Genomic DNA, 18,897 nt, shown 5'->3' with positions numbered 1-18,897 from the left:
AACAAGAGAACTGTGCAGGAATGTGGAGCCAAAGTTGGGTTTGAAGCACCTGAGAGGTGGCTTGATGCTGCGTGGCCTGGGTGAAGGCAGGAAAGCACTTTAGTGGCTTCTAGCTTGACTAGGTAGTTTTCTGCTACCTCTCAGTGTAAGTTCGACTGGGAAGGCTGATGAGGGATGAGCAGGAATATTCCTGCTGCCCTCTCCTGTTCCCTCACTGCCAAAACAAGCCTGAGTGTGCAGGGATCAGCCCGGGAGATCCGTGCCCAGCAAAGGAGGCAGTGAAACACCATGGCCTGCTCCTGCTCCTGCTCTGCTCCACTCACTACAACCCCACCATCTGGTTCAGGGAACCAGATTTGGAGTGAACCCAAAGCTGCCAGGCAAGCTGGGAGATGTGTTTAAGGGTGGTTTAGCTGTGGTGTTGGTGGAGATGGCTTAGGGGAGAACTTTGCAGAGTAGGGATGATGGTTGGATTCGGTGATCCCAAGGGGCTTTTCCAACCTGAAGGGCTCTATGATTCTGTGATATGACACTCAGCCAGCCCCCCCCCCCCATTGCATTCCCTGCAATGGAAATGGACATGAGATGAGCCAACTGATCCCTGTAAAACTGCAAGTGAAGCAGGAAGGTGGAGTGTCCTGCTGGGCTGTGAGCACACTTAACATCCCCCACTCCATCAGTCACCTGAGCTGTGAATTACTAGCCTGTCACCCCACAGACACCTCCTGTACAGCTACAGCACAGCCAGGCCTCTCCAGTCACCACCCCCCTCCCAAAGTCAAGGCTTTCCAAGCAGTTCCCTTGTGCCCAGGCAAAGCAAGCCCAGCAGCTTTCCAGGGTCCTGCTCAGGGGTTAAGCACCTCCAGAGGAGCCTGGCATGGCTTGGCTGGACACATGAGGAATGAGTAATTCACCAGTTCACACAGGTAGTGATTTATAGTCTGGATTTGAGCTGGAATATTGCTAGAGGGGAGTGTAGAGCTTTCAAGTGCAGAGCTGATGACTCACTTTCTGGGTATTTGTTTTCTCTGCTACCTCTGCTCCCCATTCCCTGAGCACGCTCTCCCAACCAAGCCTTGCTCTCCAGTAAAACAGCTGCCCTCTCTAACACCAAATCAGTAGTTTTAAGATTAACCAACAAGTCTCAGTCACAAGTGCCTCTTTGTGCAGGTGTAATCAGGATAAGGCTCCAGTAAACACTTCAGGCAATATCCTTGGGTCATTCCCATGGATTTCAACCGAGCTGCACTGCTTGATGCCAACCATGGGGCTGCCCCTCCAAGGAAGCCAGAATTTTAACGTGGGTGGGGTGGGAAGAAGCAGCAGAGCAGGACGTGAACACCAGTGTGCTGGGTGTACAGCCTGATCTCCCCTCCCTTGACTTAAAAACAGCACTGGAAAAAATAAGCAAGAAAACAAGCCACGTTAACAGCCCTTCTGGAAAGCTAGAGCTCCTGATCAGAAGCTGGTTCCTTCCAGCAACGTTGGGCATCACGAGAGCTCGTGAAGACAACCTGAAGTGCCAGCAGTTCCCCTGCCACAAACCCCCCTGGGATGGTTTTCCTTGGCCTCTCTCCATGGCAGAGAGGGTCTGGACAGCACGACCACGTTTCAGAAAGCTGTTGGTGGCTGAAGTGAACTTCTCACATCTACGTCTGACCCCACAGCAGTTTTCCCAGGGATCCAATTCCCAAGCCTCTGTTCTCTTCAAAACAAGAAGGCAGCAATGATGCAGATGCTCTGAACCCTTCACTCTTGAGATTTATCTCTATGACAATGAGCAGCCACAGTAACACTTATTTTTTTCGATACAGAACGAAGAGAAGTCACTTAAGAGTCACTGAGTAAGGTTTTAGAAATGCTTATCTATGAACACTGGTCTCCTGTAGGTTCTTTTAAGGAGATCATGTTCTTCTGATTGAAGGTAGTGTTCTGAGAGAACAGACAGAGTATGAAATGGAAACAGCCTTTCTCCAGATGCAGCTTCCAGTTCTTGCTGGAAACTGAAGCTATTTTGGAACATCATTCTTTATTGATGGCATTTATTATTTACTGCCTTTATCTTGCATGTGCAGAACAAGCAGAAAACCATCTCCAAATGCACCTCACTCCACTGAGCTCTGGATGGCAGCAACACACAACACAGGAGCCTTGGCCCAGTGCTGCAGGTGTGGACTCCCATCCTTGGTGGCACACCAGGACAGGTACCCAGGCATTAGTGCAGCTGAAAGAAGAAGCAGTTTCTGATGGGTTTGACACTTCCCGAGGAACCTTTCTAGCACTAAGAGAACTGGCACCTGAAGGGGCAACCCAGAGCCTGCTTTTCCCCTGCTGTGCAAAGCTCTTGTGAGAACAACACAACTCCTGAACATCATACAGATGCTACCAGCAACAGTCACAGCAAGGGAGCATGGGCACAATCATACAACAAGAAGAGTTTTCAAGCCACCTCTAAAGGCACAAGCTCCAAGTCTTGCTTTCCAACCACGTCTCCTGTCCCTCACCATCAAAAAAAAGGGTCTTGCACTATAATCACAGAACTAATTGCTCAAAGAGAATGTCCTCTGCTTTCATATCCTCTCTTCCTCAAGGCAGGAGGAAATTCTGGGCTGTGAGGGTGGTGAGAGCCTGGCCCAGGTTGCCCAGGGAAGCTGTGGCTGCCCCATCCCTGGCAGTGTTGAAGGGCAGGTTGGATGGGGCTTGGAGCAGCCTGGGCTGGTGGGAGGTGTCCCTGCCCGTGCAGGGGGTTGGATCTGGATGATGTTTAAAATCCCTTCCCACCCAAACCAGTCTGGGATTATATGAACCAAATATGGCCAATACATAACTTGATTTTAAGTGTGCTTTCCACATGTGTTTTTCAAGCATAGTCCTACAACTATTTCTGGGAAGGTTTTTATAACACGGGTTTACTAATAAGCAGTTTTCTCTCTAGCTCTGGCCCCAAACACCAGGTAATAAAAACTGAGTAAGAAATTAAATAATAGTAATGTCTCCAATGAGGATAAACTCCTGTTACACCCTCAAAAAGTTTCTATCAAAGCTCCTTTGATAAGCTGAGGTTGCTTTTGTGTAAAACCTGCTCTCCATGAAACTACTAAAGTTCTGCTCTTATGTAATAGTCAAAATTTTGCCCTTAGCAAATGAATCAATCTCTCCCTGCTTGAAATACCTTAATGAGAAGTGACCTTTCCAGAGTGTATTAAATCATCCCCAGTAATGTGAAACCCAGGAGCCCACTGGGAAGTTGAGGAAAAAAAAAACCAACAACTTATCTGAGATCAGTTGTACTTGCTTAGCTTCCCAAATGAGGCTGGTTTCATGTTGTCACCGTGAGGGGACAGGAAGGGCCCAGGGGACAGGGGCTTTTTCTTGGGTTGGGTTTTCTTATCAGAACTGATTTCACTTGTCTCTAACCCCGAGGGCACAAATATCCCTTCCAGAGTGACTCATTCTGGAGTAAATGGAAACGATGCTGCAGACTTGAGTAGGTGACACCAGCTTTTGTTTCACAGGAGTTGCACAGATCATGCTCAAAGCTCTTAGGAAGAGCTTTCAGAGAGTCTCTCCTGCATCCTCCTTCTCCTCCCACGTCCTCCCTCTCCTCCCACGTCCTCCCTCTCTCCTGACTATTCTATTTTTAGCAGTCATGGAGCGTCTCCTGGTGCTCCCTTCTTCTTCTCTCAGCCCTGCAATAGGTAACACTTGCAGAGTTTGGTGTCAGAAATGGTGAGACAGGGAAGAACACAAACCTGCTTTTGTGAAAGCACCAGACAAGAAAAAAAGCAAGGGTTTCAAACCTGGCATCTGTCGAGAACTGAGGATACAATTGAGCTCAATTATGTTGGCCAAACATCAAGGAGAGTATTTTCTGCACCAAGAACACAGAACAGAGGAGCTGTCAGCTGAAGACCTGGGCTTTTGACAGAAGGGCAGAAGGATGGGAAAAAAAAAGAGCATTGTCTGTCTGTCCTGCACCTCTTCCCTGCTGCCTGTCCAGGAAAACAGGGTGTAGCTGGAAGATACCCAAAATGGGGAAGCAAGAGACAATTGCCCCAGATGTAGGGAGGGTAAAGTCAACAAGATAATAACTTGCCATAATAATTGCTGCCTTCAAAAGGGTTTTCAAAGACCTATTCAAAACCCAAGTCATTGTCAGCATTCAAGAGGAACACAGCAGATGCAGCTGGGGACACAGTAGCTGGCATCCCTTGTTCTCCACTCACCACAAGGAACCCTGCCCAGATTCCTGAGACACACCTGTGGTATTGGCTCTGCAGGTATGAGCACGTGAATGGAGATAGAAAACGTAGTCAATTAAAAGTCTCCTCTCCCTTCCAGAAGGTCTTCAGTGAGTTTTTTTCAGCCATGAATTCCTACATGCTGCTTTGGGTTGAGTGCTTGGGTTTGATGACGCAAATATGGAGTCACTGGGCTGTGACAACTGCAGGGCATTAGTCAGGGATGTGGAACCTGGCAGAGACAGGCTGCTCAGCAAGAAATCCTTATCTTAAGCACCTTTCAACAACGTTTAGAGCTATAGAGAGCGGGGGACTGACTTTGTTCACACTCCTTAGTCACTTCTGCATCTTACTCTCCACTTTGCCTATGTTCTTTTATCCTGGTACCTATTGAGTGAATTCAGATCTGAAAGGCAGGTTGCAGCCCCTTCCAAAAGTATCCCAATACCTTAGAGTTCTGCAAAACCGTGTCCCTGGAGTGCTTGAGCACCACTGGAATTCCCTAGAGACACCAGTTTCTAAGGGTGTGGGGTGTGACTGAGAAACCCAGCGTTCTTGGAGCTTGGAGAACCACCTCTGCTGATCTCCGCTCCCAAATCACCCCCAGTACCTGCTGTTGGGTTCCACTTCCAACCCCCCGGAGGGCCATGTCCTACAGTCCATCCCCAGCCCTGACAACAGCACCCTCAGCAGCTCAGGTAAGTAGCTTTGCTTTCCTGCTCTCCTGCTTTCCACCTTGGGAAAAAGATCTCGTCATCTTCACGCAGCTTTTTGAAACCCCTGGAAAGGCTCATGGAATTCATCACCGAGGTTCATTTGCTGAACTACTAATTCCAGAAGCTCAGCCTGAGCACCCTGGTGTCACAGCAGAAGCAAGGACACCTCCAAAAGCTGCAGGGTGGTGACAAAGGCTCATCTTTAGAATTCCCTGGGTAAAAGAGTGAGTGAGGTCCTCAGCTGACTGCTCGTGGCTGCAATATCTGGTCCTGCCAGGGACAACCTCAGAAGTGCTCAGAGAAAGCAACCACAGGAGAAGGAATTCAACCTGCATCCCTGGAGAGAAGGAGAAAAGAAGCAATTAGAGCTTTCTGTATCAAGCTGAGGAATCTCTTTCTGCATCAGGCTGAGGAATCTCTTCTCTGCCTACAGAAGCCTCCTTGTCTCTGTGCACCTACGAGCACCTGGCTGTGTTTCTCCATAGGTCCCCAGGGCTGTATCTCCTCTGACCCTGCAGGGCAGGGAATGCCAGCAAGGCAGAGTAAGGAAGAAATTCCTGTCAATCACAGCCACCTTAGTCCCTCTTCCAGAATGCTGCAGAACGACTCAGTCTGGCTGCAGAAGCAGAGAGCTGTGGGAATGAGGGAGTGAGCAAACGTGTGTCCAGGTCAACCTGCACCAGAGCTTGGAAGGAAACATTCAGGAAATGAACCCCAGGCAGAAATGGATTGTAAGGCCCAGGTGGATCTCTGGGCAGCAGTGACAAGTCAGCACAGGGCACCCAAAGGTGACAAGAGGTTCAGTTCTGGCCTCCCCTCCACCCCCATCCCCCTGTCAGCTAAAGCTCTGGAAGTCTAAAGTCACCAGGATTATTTTTCAAAGGGCACAGGACTGGGGATTAGAGTGAAGCTGAAGATCTTCACAGAAAGGACAGATTCATTGTGTTCACCTCTATGGCAAGAGTTGAGTTTCCTGCCCAGAACCTTTTGAAGAAAACAGGGATCTAATCAGTGCCAAGAACCATGAGGTGGCAGAGATCTCATTTTTGGCAAATGCTGATACTGTAGAAAATTGGCTTCCATGGCATTCCTCAGCAGGACAGGTTGTCTGAAACAGCTTTCACATTCTTCAAACATCTAAGGATCAGTGTTGCTGTAACTCCAACAGGGAGACAGATAGATAGATAGATAGATAGATAGATAGATAGATAGATAGATAGATAGATAGATAGATAGATAGATAGATAGATAGATGGATGGATGGATGGATGGATGGATGGCTGGCTGGCAGCTGTGGGTACTGCAAGCTACATTCCATGCCCAGGATAATTTCCCATCAAATTTCATTCAGACAGGGCAATTTACTGCATAAATTGCAGAATAAACAGACCTGTTTGGATAAGCTGTTATCTTGGCAATTGTCTTAGTGACCTGGCTCTCCACTCCCTCCTCCCACCAGAAGCTGGTTGCCAGGCCACGGGGTTTTTCTCACTGCCAGTTGATAGCAAAGCCTGCCCTGCAGGAAAAGGTCTGGGGGGCTCCATGTCCTGCCTGTGCACTGTCCCATGCCACCTTCAGGCAGCTTCTGAGGGATCTGCAGCTGGTTCCTGCCTTGCAGGTCAGAGAGAGGGGACCCTGCAGTGTCCCCTGAGATGCCAGTGCCAGCTTCACAAGGGGACAAGTGGGTGAGGATGATCGATGGTCCCACACAAGCCACGATCTGAAGGTGGCATTTCTGCCCTAACCAGGAGAAGGAACAGAGGATCTCACTCCAGGGCTGTTCCTGCTTTGTTAGGGGGTAGAGAGCCACGTATTTAGCACCCAAATGTCAGCACAAGCACATGGTTTTCTCACACACAGCTCAGAACCACAGCAAGAGCTGGAAGGGGCTTCCAGAGATCATCCAGTCCCAACTCCCCTGCTAAAGCAGGATCCCCTGGAGCACTTCACCCAGGGGGGTTTGAATATCTCCAGAGAAGGGAACAGAAAAGCTTTTGTTGGAACTTTTGCAGCTATTAATGGAGGTTCTTAGAAGAATGGCTTCCCTAAGGATGCAAAGTGCTGTGTTCAATATCTCCATTCTTCCTCAGGACAAAGGTGGGTTGCCAGGGTACAAGATTATGGAGAATTAGTGACAGCAACAAAAAGAAAATTATGTGAGATTAAAAGTAGATGACTAGCCCTGGGCTCTTCCACACACACACCTGCCCCAGCCCTGCATGTTCTTGCATGGCTGGAGGATAATGGCATAGAAAAGTCAACCCTTAATTCAGCCTGGAGCTGCTCCCTGGAGGCTGCACGTCCTGTGGGCTCTGGTGAGGAGCAGCCAGACACTGCAGAACCCCCTCAGCCCCCCCAAACTCCTCCTCTGTAGAAACAAAGCCACTGAAAAACCTCCAAAAAGCAAAGCCCAGGGACTCTGAGAGCTGCATGTGACCCACACATGTGCCTTTCACGGAGGCTGGGGACTTCACAATCCTAGGATCTTTCCACAATCAGGATTTAAATGACCCAGGGACTGGTTTTCCACCAGGCCCTTTGCTTCACCCCCTCGGGCTCCTCCAGCCTGACCCTCCTGCAGGTGCCCCAGGTTCTTGCAACGTGGCTGAGAAACAGGTCCCCAAACCTTGTCCCCACCTCCTGGCTCACCCCAAGCCATCTCACAGGACACTGGAATGCCACAGCTCCCATTTTCCAGGGATTCCAGTAACAAAATCTACACCCCTGGCTGCAGATCCTCACAGTGACAACCATTAAACACACCGAGGAACTCAACTCGTGCTGACCCTGTTTCATCACATCCAGGAGAATATAAAAGGACCCAAGAAAACTACAAAGTGAGGGGTTTGCTTTTTAAATGCAACATAAATTAAAGGGTACATTGATTAAGTAAGGTCATAGAAGTGATTTATGCAGTGGAGAGTTAGAATCCATTGCAGCTGTATAAAACTATTTCATTTTCTATTGTTCCAATTTTATTCACATTGGACTCACCCTAGAACCTTTTTCAATTGGGTGTCTTGAACATGAGTACAATTTCTAAAGTCCTTGGATTCTTTTCTTTTTTACTCTGTTCTATAGCTGACAAAAGACCTTCAAAAGTTACAGTGCTCATTTGGTACAACACTTGGGCACTTGTCTCCCCAAAACATTTTAGTCCTGAAATCTTGTCACGTGTCCCTCTCATGACTTTTGGTTTACTACTTCATGGCACTAGTGAGCTTGGAAATTCTGCAAAATCAGCCCTTTTTGGAGGGCATTCTGGCACTTTTTGCACAGAACTGACTAAGGCCAGGATGCTTAAAATTGAGAAATAAATAAATGAAATGAAATGAACGTTTCCCTGGAGTTCAATGAAACTTATAAAGAAGAAGTCTGGCTCCAGATGAGATTCTGAGTCAGATTCTAAGGTAACTGCACCCTTCCTAAATTTTTATGATTGAAAAGAAAAAGAGGATAAAAAACACAACCATTCCTTTTCCTAGGCACCAGACCAGAGCTCAAAAATACCAAGGAGCTTGGGTCTGTCTAACCATGCCCACCAGAGAAACTACCCCCAAAGCAGTGATGACAGGGGCAGTTACTTCCAGATTTTGTAATGTCCTCTCTGCCTGAGCAGGTTCTCCCCCTCTCTCATCTCCACACAGACACAAACCAAGGCTCTTGAAGGCTGAAAGGAGGAGACTCTGGTGAGAGGCCACATGTTCAGACACCCAGCAGAATGTCAGGGGCTTTTGGTTTAATGTTTTGTCCTGTGTTTGTGCACAGGAGCCCATGGTTCTGCACCTGAAGGCTGCAACACAAACAGAAATAATGCATGGGCTGTATCATAGAATCATGGGATGCTTTGGGTGGGAAGGGACCTCAAAGATCATCCAGATCCAACCCCCTGCATGGGCAGGGACACCTCCCACCAGCCCAGGCTGCTCCAAGCCCCATCCAACCTGCCCTTCAACACTGCCAGGGATGGGGCAGCCACAGCTTCCCTGGGCAACCTGGGCCAGGCTCTCACCACCCTCACAGCCAAGAATTCCCTCCTCATCTCCAACCTCCATCTCCCTCTCCCAGTTTTCATCCATCCCCCTCATCCCATCCCTCCCTGCCCTTGTCCCAAGCCCCTCCCCAGCTTTCCTGGAGTCCCTTCAGGCACTGGAAGCTGCTCTAAGGTCTCCCTGGAGCCTTCTCTTCTCCAGGCTGAACACCCCAACTCTCCCAGCCTGGCTCCAAAGCTGCTCCAGCCCTCTGCATGTGAAGGACAAGTGCTGGATGCTCATCCTTGCCATGATGAAAGCACAGTGATGCCATTTTGGAGCAGCTCAGTTTGGGGACAGGGCTGCCTGGAGCTGGTAGCACACAGGGCAAAGGTCTAACTCTGGTGCAGAGATGTCCCTGCCCGTGCAGGGAGCTTGGAACTAGATGATCTTTAAGGCCCCTTCCAACCCAAACCATCCCGTGGATTCTCAGGAGTCAAACACCCATCACTTCTTTAAAGCCAGGCAAAGGTCAAAGCAGCACCTTGAAAGGAGCTGGGGCAGAGGAAAAGGAATTGCTGAGGTTTTCTCTCCTTCCTATTAATGCTTTTTCTACCTGTATCTGAAGGGCATCAGCAAAGAGCAGAGTCTGCCACTAGTTGCTAACCTAAGGCACTGCTAAGTGCAGATTAAATCAGCACAGGGACCTGGGGAATCTTTGCTGATCCTATCAGTGCTGGCAGAGCCTCAAACAGAGGGAGGTGAGGAAGAGTGGTAGCTTAGGAAGAGTCAACCAAAGCCAAGAGCTGTCACAAAACCAGGAAAGTCCAAGACAACAAGAGCCACTCAGAGGCAACTGCCTGTCAGCATTGACCTTGGAACCACTGCCACTGTGTAGATGGAATATTTCACTCTGAGGCCTGTGAGGCTGGAGCACACACCTTGCTGCTGGTTGCTGTCTTCTCGGGGAAGTTATTCTACCACGTCTGTTCTTCACAAAGAGTTGTCATTGTTTTCTCAGAATTAAAAGAACAACAATAACAGGAAAGCGGGGATTAGCAGCCCCAAAACAGTCAGCTAAGAAATGCATGTTCTTCAGCAAAAAGAAGTCTCAGATGCATTTGGAAGTTGGTTTGACTCGACTTCATGTCTAGCATTTTACCTTTTTCAGGTAATAATTTGAAAAGACCTTTTCTATTTGTTGGACCCATGTAGGTTTGGGTTGGCACTCAGCAAACGTCCCCTTGAAACAGGATGGTTAAAAACTTCTCCCCTTATAAAAGTAATTTTCAAGCAGTTTCTACTTTGCCTCCAATGAAAACAGCCCAACAGGCCAAAAGCCACACGGAAACCAGGAAAAGGTGGTAAATAAGTGTTGGCTGAAGGACACCAATTAAAGGCTGGCTGTGTTCCAGCTCAGGGAGGGAAATAAAAGCAAGTCAGTAGGTTTTGGATTAGCCTGGGTTTACAGGCTGAGCACGGCCAGGATAGGACAAACCTGCTGCCTGTGCTCAGAGATGGGGCTGTGAGGAGCAAACAGAGGGGTTTGCCAACCTGCCCAGGCCACCAAAAGTGTCACTTGCAGGGTTGGCCCCTGTCTCTTGCACCTTTCCTTGGACAGCTTCAGAGCTCTGACCCACCCGTGACACAGCAGGTGCAGCTCTTCAGCCCTGCTTCCCTCACCCTCCTCACCAGTTTGCCCCCCTTGGGGGGTAAGATCCTGCTGCAGGAAAGCCCACGTGCAGCCAGAGGCACACCTAGAGCAGGATGGAACCAGAAGGCCCTTCTCCACATGGGAATCACAGCTGGCTCCTTCTCATATGACTCGAGGGGGCAGGCACATGCCTGGGACAGATGAAACTGGAGAGCTTGGCTGTTTGTCTCGTAGTCTCACTGGTTTGTTTTTTTTTTTTTTTCCTGGCTGATCTGAAAATATTCCACCATGTGGCCACAGGCTTATCTGATCAAAGACACCAGTGCATGGCGTGAGCAAACAGCCCTGCCTTTGTTCCCTCTCCCCTGTGCCCCGTGCCTGTCCTGCCCACAGGGCATGAGGAGGGTGGCAGGAGATCACCAAACCACCTCCTGGCCACCAGGTGGGATCTCTTCTGATGGAATTGTCTTTTGGGGCTGGGAACTCTCCTTTTAGAACTGGCTCCACAAGGACTCTGCTCATTGATACCCAGCCAAGGACTAGTTACCATTTTGTTTTACTTTTTCACTTGAGCAATACCTTGCTCTGAGCTGCTCAGAAGCAACACAGCATCATTAGTGGAGGCTCCAGGCTGCTTTACTGAGAAGATCTGAAATAGATTCTTTATCATAGAATCATGGAATGGGTTGGGTGGGAAGGGACCTGAGAGAGCATCCAGATCCAACCCCCTGCATGGGCAGGGACACCTCCCACCAGCCCAGGCTGCTCCAAGCCCCATCCAACCTGCCCTTCAACACTGCCAGGGATGGGGCAGCCACAGCTTCCCTGGGCAACCTGGGCCAGGCTCTCACCACCCTCACAGCCCAGAATTCCCTCCTCATCTCCAACCTCCATCTCCCCCTTCCAGTTTTCATCCATTCCCCCCTTGTCCTCTCACTCTCTGCCCTTGTCCCAAGTCCCTCCCCAGCTTTTCTGGAGCCCTTTCAGGCACTGGAAGCTGCTCTAAGGTCTCCCTGGAGCCTTCTCTTCTCCAGGCTGAACACCCCAACTCTCCCAGCCTGTCTTCATAGAAGAACCATAAATTTCTAATTCCTATCCTGCTGTTGTTAGAAGTGGTTCTGCTTTCTCAGCAGAAAGACTCATTGTTGTATCCCACAGACAGTTCAGGCACTGTCCTCACCAGGAATGATGGTTCCCAGTTCTCTGCCCTCTGCTTCCCCTGGCTTGGCACAGCTCCACCAGAGCCATCCCACCACTGAAGGGCACAACTGACTGCTCAGTACCACAACTGGCAGCATCACCCCTCACACACCCCACTGGAAAACCAAAGGGATCCAAAACCCCCAGCTGAGCACAGCCCTGCCAATGCACCATTCATGTGCTGGCACCCAAGCAGGGCTCAGGCACGAGCCCAGAGCAGCTGAAGTTTGCAGAGCAGCTCAGAGCAGCAAAAGGAGATGATGTGAACAAGCAGAAAGACAGAAAAGACCACCCAGCTGCCAGGCAGCAGCTCAGCCAGTCCCCCCACCACACTGCCTGGGGGCTGCCTCTTGCCTGCAACACCAAAGCAGCACCTTCAAGGCCTATTTAATGGAGACAACTCAGGAACTAACAACAACTGTTCAAATGCTGCAGTCCCCTGTAGCCAAACATCCACAGGGGCTCCAGCTCATCAGGGTGTTTGGCTTTTCCACTTCCATGTCAGCTGCTCACATCAAAACAACCTGAAGAAGGAGATGACCAACATCTTGCCCTGACAGTCACCACTGTCCTTGTTTTCTCCTCAAGGGGTGACAGCTCAGTTCCATACAGACCCAGAGATATGTCTGGTTGCTGCCAGACTGGAGGGACACCTGCAGCAAACCACCCAACCTGTACATCCCAGGTTTTCCCACCACCAAATATCATCCACGTGTTTCAAGACCTACTCATGAAAAGCATCATATAAAAGCTGAGCACTCTTAGACTGGTGAGGGCTGATTCTTCTCCATAAGAAGAAGGTGTAAGAGGGTCTTAACTGCATCCTCACCTGCTCAGTGGCCCTTTGATCTAGAAAGGAAGGTGCCAAAGAACACTTGGGGTCGTTCACAGCCACATCTGTTGCTCCAGAGCATCAAAGAAGATTAGTAAAGGCACAGACAACAATCGAAGGCTGTGGCTGGGAGGGAGCATGGAGAATTGTCTCCTCACCCATGTGAGCAGGGATCGTCCCTGAGAAGACAGTTGCCAAAGGCTCCAGAGGTAACTGAGGGACAAAGTCACAGTCTGTTCTCCTGGGTTGAGAAGTTGGAGGCCAAAGGAGGAAGTGGTTCAGTCCGGAAAGAAAAGGCAAACGTCACGACACGCATTTCCACAGGGACATCAGAAGATGGCTCTAAAATTGGCTGGTGGCAGCTCCCTCTCACTAGCTCCTTCCCCTAAAACCCTCCATATGATGAGGTTCTTGCAAGGTGGGGTCTGGAGCAAACCTGCAGCTCAGCCCCTCCTCAGCTACCTCTGCCCTCGTGCTTCCATCTCGGGGGGGAAGGAACATGCTGGTCCACTGCTGGTCAAGGTGTCTCTCAGTAAAACACAACTGTGGGGTTACAGAATCACAGTGGTTGGGGCTGGAAGGGAGCTCTGGAGATCAGCCAGTCCAACCCCCTGCTAGAGCAGGGTCCCCTAGAGCAGATCCCACAGGAACACAGCCAGGAGGGGCTGGGATGTCTCCAGGGATGGAGACTCCACAACCTCCCTGGGCAGCCTGTCCCAGGGCTCTGTCACCCTCAGAGTCAAGAAGGATTTTCTCTCCTCTTCAGGTCAAAGCTCCTGTGCTCCAGTTTGTGCCCATGGCCCCTTGTCCTGGCCCTGGACACCCCTGAGCAGAGTCTGGTCCCCCCTCCTGCCACCCCCTGGAGATACTGATCAGCACTGAGGAGATCCCCCCTCAGGCTCCTCTTCTGCAGCTGAGCAGCCCCAGCTCTCCCAGCCTTTCCTCCCAGGCAGATGCTCCATCCCCTCAGCATCTCAGTGTCCCTGTGCTGGCCTCTCTCCAGCAGCTCCTTGTCCTCCTGGAACCGGTGCAAGACCTTCCATGGGTGATGTGCAGGGGAGGGAGGGAGAGGATGGGTGGAGATGGGGTTCAGTTTCTGGAGGCCTAAGGTGTGGATCCAGCCTTGCCACTCACACGCTGCCCTGCACGGCTCTGACATGGCCTGGTAGGTCTGAGAACAGCCTTGGGTGGTGCCTCTTGAACCTCAACTCCAAGACCTGAGCCACTCTGCCCCTTCTGCAGAGTCAGCAGAGCCCCGGGTGGATGCCAGGCAGCAGAGGACTGCGCTAGACACCACGTCCTGGCATGCAGAATTCCCTCCCCCCTTGACAAAACGGAGCCAGACCTCACCTACCACAAAAGCAGAAACAGTACAATAAGCAACACCTCAAAAAGCAAATAAACAAAGTCAGGCCACAGGGCTTAATTCACAATGATCTGCATTGTCACCCCTGCTGCACAGAGGGGGAACGTTCAACAGCTCCTACGTGTGCACACGATTGCACAACGTGCTGCACAGCCAGAGTGGGGCTGCAGGGGGTTCTGAGAAGCAAGAACCTTCCAAAAAAAATAAATAAATCAACATTCAGGAGTTAGGAGAAGTTAGTGGTTATTGAGAAACCTATCAAAAGCTCCTGTACCTTTCCTTAGCCTCTTTAAGTCTGCGTTGGGTCACGTCTGCATGTCAGGGGTGCAGAACGAAGCAGACACAGCCACTGAAGAGGGACAAGGAAGATGAAGAAACCATGTTTTGGTCCTACATTTTGAAGAAAAGGGAAGGAAAGAAGGAAGCAACATCCTTGTAACACACCATATATGTCTGCGATCTTCTCCAAGGCAAAAGGGTGAGAGAGGTGTGAGAAGCTGCTAATGAGGTTTCATTAGTCAGACTCAGATGACAGGCTGTGATCTCAGCAGCCACACCACTAAATATCTGGCTGGGGCTCACTGAGTCAGTTTCAGTCCATTTAGGAGAAAGCATCTTACTTTCCAGTGAACCCTAGAGTCCAAACTCAGCCAAGTGCTGCACCCAAGCTGAGGAGCAGGTAACTAATAGCTAGATGGGAGGTGACTTTTCCAAACACACTACTGAGGCCTAAAGCAGCCATCTGATTATGTATCCCAGAATCACAGAATGGTTGGGGTTGGAAGGGACCATAAAGATCATCCAGATCCAACCCCCTGCATGGGCAGGGACACCTCCCACCAGCCCAGGCTGCTCCAAGCCCCATCCAACCTGCCCTTCAACACTGCCAGGGATGGGGCAGCCACAGCTTCCCTGGGCAGCCTGGGCCAGGGTCTCACCACCCTCACAGCAAAGAATTCCCTCCTCATCTCCAACCTCCATCTCCCTCTTCCAGTTTTCATCCATTCCCCCTTGTCCTCTCCCTCCCTGCCCTTGTAAAAATCCCTCCCCTCCTTCAGCAGGAACCCAGAAAACAAGAAGGATAAAACACTGGTAGGGAAAAAAAAGAAGGAAAATCTACTGTGGGAATGTGTGGGACAAGCAGAAGAAAAAGCTTTATATGGAGCACAGGTTTTACAGAGGAGCTGCAGAGCTGATCCAAGCTCCCTGGAAGGCAATAGAAGGTCTTTTCTTGACTTCACTGGGGTTTGGATCAGGGAAAGGGCCTGGGCTAGCAGAGTCAGGCTGTGGGAGACTGGAATGCAGCTGGGACTAGATGGAGGAAGCAAACAGGAGTTGGGGCTGGACACAGACAGAGGCCTCCTGGTCTTTTTGTATGTTGGAGCAAAAGAACCTGCTGGCTTGGGCTGAAGCCCAGGGAGAAGAACATGGAGGAAGGCAAAGGCAGGTTCCTTCTGGAGATGTACCAACAGCTCTGTGGCTGCTCTGGTGGGAGCTGTGTGGGAAATACCACATCCCTCCCTGCCTGTGCTCCCAGGGGAAGAGGATGTGGACAGTGAGAGAAAGCTTCTGAGCTTCTGAGTTGTTTGCTGAAGCTGTCCAGGCTGAGACAGGGGGAACGGGAACAAAGAGAGATTTGAGGAACAACAAAATGATGTCTTTTCACTGCTTGTCTCTGCAGTAGCTCCATGGGGAGCTGGGGCTGAACACAGGCCGATTGAAATGCAGGAGAAACAGGTACCCCTGCTGCTCAGAACTCCTGAAAACTCCTGTAGGGGCATTAGAACCTCTGCAAACCTGGCTCCAAGTGAACTTCAGGACAAGGCAGAAGCAGAGAAGTAACCCAGACCCTGAGTTTTCCTGAGTTCAGCCTCAGCACAAACTCTCATTTCACTTTTACTGCTCAGGTTAATCTCACACAGGCAGGATTTGTGCAGACCCTCAGTGTAGGGGTGAATTGCACCTTTTCCTGCTTCCTTCTTTTCATTAAGCAGACAGCACCAACATTCTAGTTGTTAAATGCTGAGATAATGCCAATCTTCTAGTTATTAAACACTGAGACAAGACCAATAATCTAATTATTAAATCCTGAGACAAAACCAATATTCCAGTTATTAAATACTGAGACAAAACCAATATTCTAATTATTAAATGAGACAAGACCAATATTCTAGTCATTAAATATTGAGACAAGACCAATATTCTAGTGATTAAATATTGAGACAAACTCATCATCCAGTTTTCCCCCCCATGAGTATGAGAAGTGCTGACTTAACCATTGCACAACATTGAGGGCTTTCAAAAAGCCAGGAGCAGCTTCCCTGCCAGCTGGGACCTCCTCTTTGACCAGCTCCTGGGGGAGAGGCCACAATCAGACCATTGGGAATCACTGAAGCAAGGGCAGAAGCATCAAGTGCTTCCCGATTCACAACGGGAAATTACATCCAGTTCCCTTTCAAGTCTACCCAAGACCTCCAGCCCAACCTGTTCCCTCCTGGATGCCAGCTCTTTGTCCATGAAGGAACTCTCCTCTCTGCACTGTTTGAAAGCCCAGCTTCTTCAGAACATGATCTTAGGAGATCAGTGGGGTCAGTCCCTGGTTTTGAAGTGCGTCACGCAGCAAGAATGAGCTGAGATAAATGCTTGGATGGCAGCCACTCATTTTTTAAACCAGTTGTTCACAGTTATTGTTCTTAATTATTTTTGGAAGGCAAAGATGCAGACCAAGAATGCCCAGATTCTTTCCACAGCTCCAACATCTGAAAGATTGAATTGTCTGCCTTTTAGACTTGAGCTTTATCCTTGGGGAACTTAAAGACACCTACATCAATGTCATGACAGAGCCCCTCTCTGGTGACTGAACACCTTGAACACCTTGGCAGGGTATGTCACAACCCTTCACAATGATCCTTCAGGAATTCTTTGCCTGATGTGCTCTTTCATAACCTGAGATGGCAACACAGTTTGGTCTGGAATGTGCCTTTTCTTAACCGAGAGGAAGCTGGCTCTGTCTCCCACCTATAGTGTCCCAAAGAAGCTGCTACAAAAAGCATTCCTGTCCCAGGAGTGTCAGGTTGCAGCTCCTTCCTGGGAAGGTTCAGCTCCTGAGGCACTTGGAGGAGACAGAAGGTCCACTCAGAAAGGTGTCCTTTGTCACAGCACAGGGGCAGCTAAAATCAGGGTTGTTGTAACAGCGCGTGGGAGAGGCACAGAATCGTGGGATGGTTTGGGTGGGAAGGGACCTGAAAGATCATCCAGATCCAACCCCCTGCATGGGCAGGGACACCTCCCACCAGCCCAGGCTGCTCCAAGCCCCATCCAACCTGCCCTTCAACACTGCCAGGGATGGGGCAGCCACAGCTTCCCTGGGCAACCTGGGCCAGGCTCTCACCACCCTCACAGCCAAGAATTCCCTCTTCATGTCCAACCTCATCCTCCCCTCCTCCAGTTTAAAGCCATCACACCTTGTCCTAGCACTCCGTGTCCTTATAAAATGTCCTTCCCCAGTTTTCTTGTAGACCTCTTCATATTGACTCAAGTTCTGATAAAGACAAGACCTCAACCAGAGCTCTTGGCTTCCAGTCCCACAGTGGACAAGAGGTTTGATGGAAGCCATCAGATGTCTGGCAGACAGGTGCCCTTTCCCTCTCTCAGTTCCTCTCCCTGCCACTAGATCCTGCTCCAGGAGTTCTCCAGAGTCCATTCAAACCCAACGTTCCTCATGAAGAGCCCAAGGTTTGCACTGGCACACCCTGGAGCTGGCTTGGAGGCCAGACAACATGTCTGCTCTACCCTTATATCCTCAATAAAAATGTCTTGCTTCTGCCAAAGCTCAGCACACCCTTCAACAGACACTCAATTCCTTCAAGAGATGGTTTGTAAAACACATCTGCATTGATGATTGCAGTCAGCACTGCACAGAAATTGTCACTCATTGGGACCATTCTGTCCTGAAGAAACTCTCAGAGCCCAGTTGTTTGTGGCTCCCAGTCTGTCCCAGTATGCCTGGAGATTGAGCAAAATCTAAAGGGAAAGTGGGAATTTACAATTTCAAGATTCACTGTTCAAAACCCACAACTTTTCAACACAGACCCAAGACAGAAAAAGTTGTCCATAACACATTAAAAGTTAGTTCTGGCAGTAAAAATTCTCCTGCAGATTTATACAGTTATATACTTATATAAGTAATACAGTTACATAAGTAAATACAAGCAAATATAGTTATATACTTATCTAAATATGAGTAATATGAATATATTTATGATTAACACATACTGCTAATATAGATTTATGTTCATATACTGGAGTAGAGAGCAAGATCCATTCCAGCTCCACATACTCTGCAAAACCTGCTCTATTTCATTCATTCTCACATCTGAAAAATTAAACCTCTATAAAGCAGCTCTATTTTTCAAGCTGTGGCCATAAAAAAAGGGCACAATACTGCTCTATTTGGACTGGCTAAGTCAGCCTGATCCTTTGTCTAGCAGAGATGTTCAAGATGCTGCTTGGCAGGCCTTGGTTGCTCCCTTGCCTGCAGCCCCTTCGTTTTGGGATCATCCCACGCGCCTCAAGCAAACGTTCCTAATATGGGTGGAAGGGGCAGAAAAGGAGCTGCTGGTGTTTATTCTGCAGATGTGATTCACAGATACAGAATTTCATGCACCTTTATGGTTCCTCTCAACCCTTCCCTTCCGCACAGATCACAGGGCAACCAGGAAGAGCTGAAACCCACCTTCAGCACCTGCTTTACCTTAAACCTCTGGAAAACTCTCCCAGTCTTTCAGCCACCAGTAGCACCCAGTTTCTATGGTAGCTTTTTACCAGCCAGACTCTAAAAATACAACACTGGGACCACCCCCATCTCCCTTCTTTGTGCATTTATCTCTTTTCCTTTCCCTAGAGTGAACAACTTGT

Source organism: Apus apus, chromosome 26, assembly GCF_020740795.1.
Source record: "Apus apus isolate bApuApu2 chromosome 26, bApuApu2.pri.cur, whole genome shotgun sequence".
In the NCBI taxonomy this organism is placed as follows: domain Eukaryota; kingdom Metazoa; phylum Chordata; class Aves; order Apodiformes; family Apodidae; genus Apus; species Apus apus.
The sequence above is the reverse complement of the archived record's forward strand: the minus strand, read 5'-3'. Positions refer to the sequence as shown.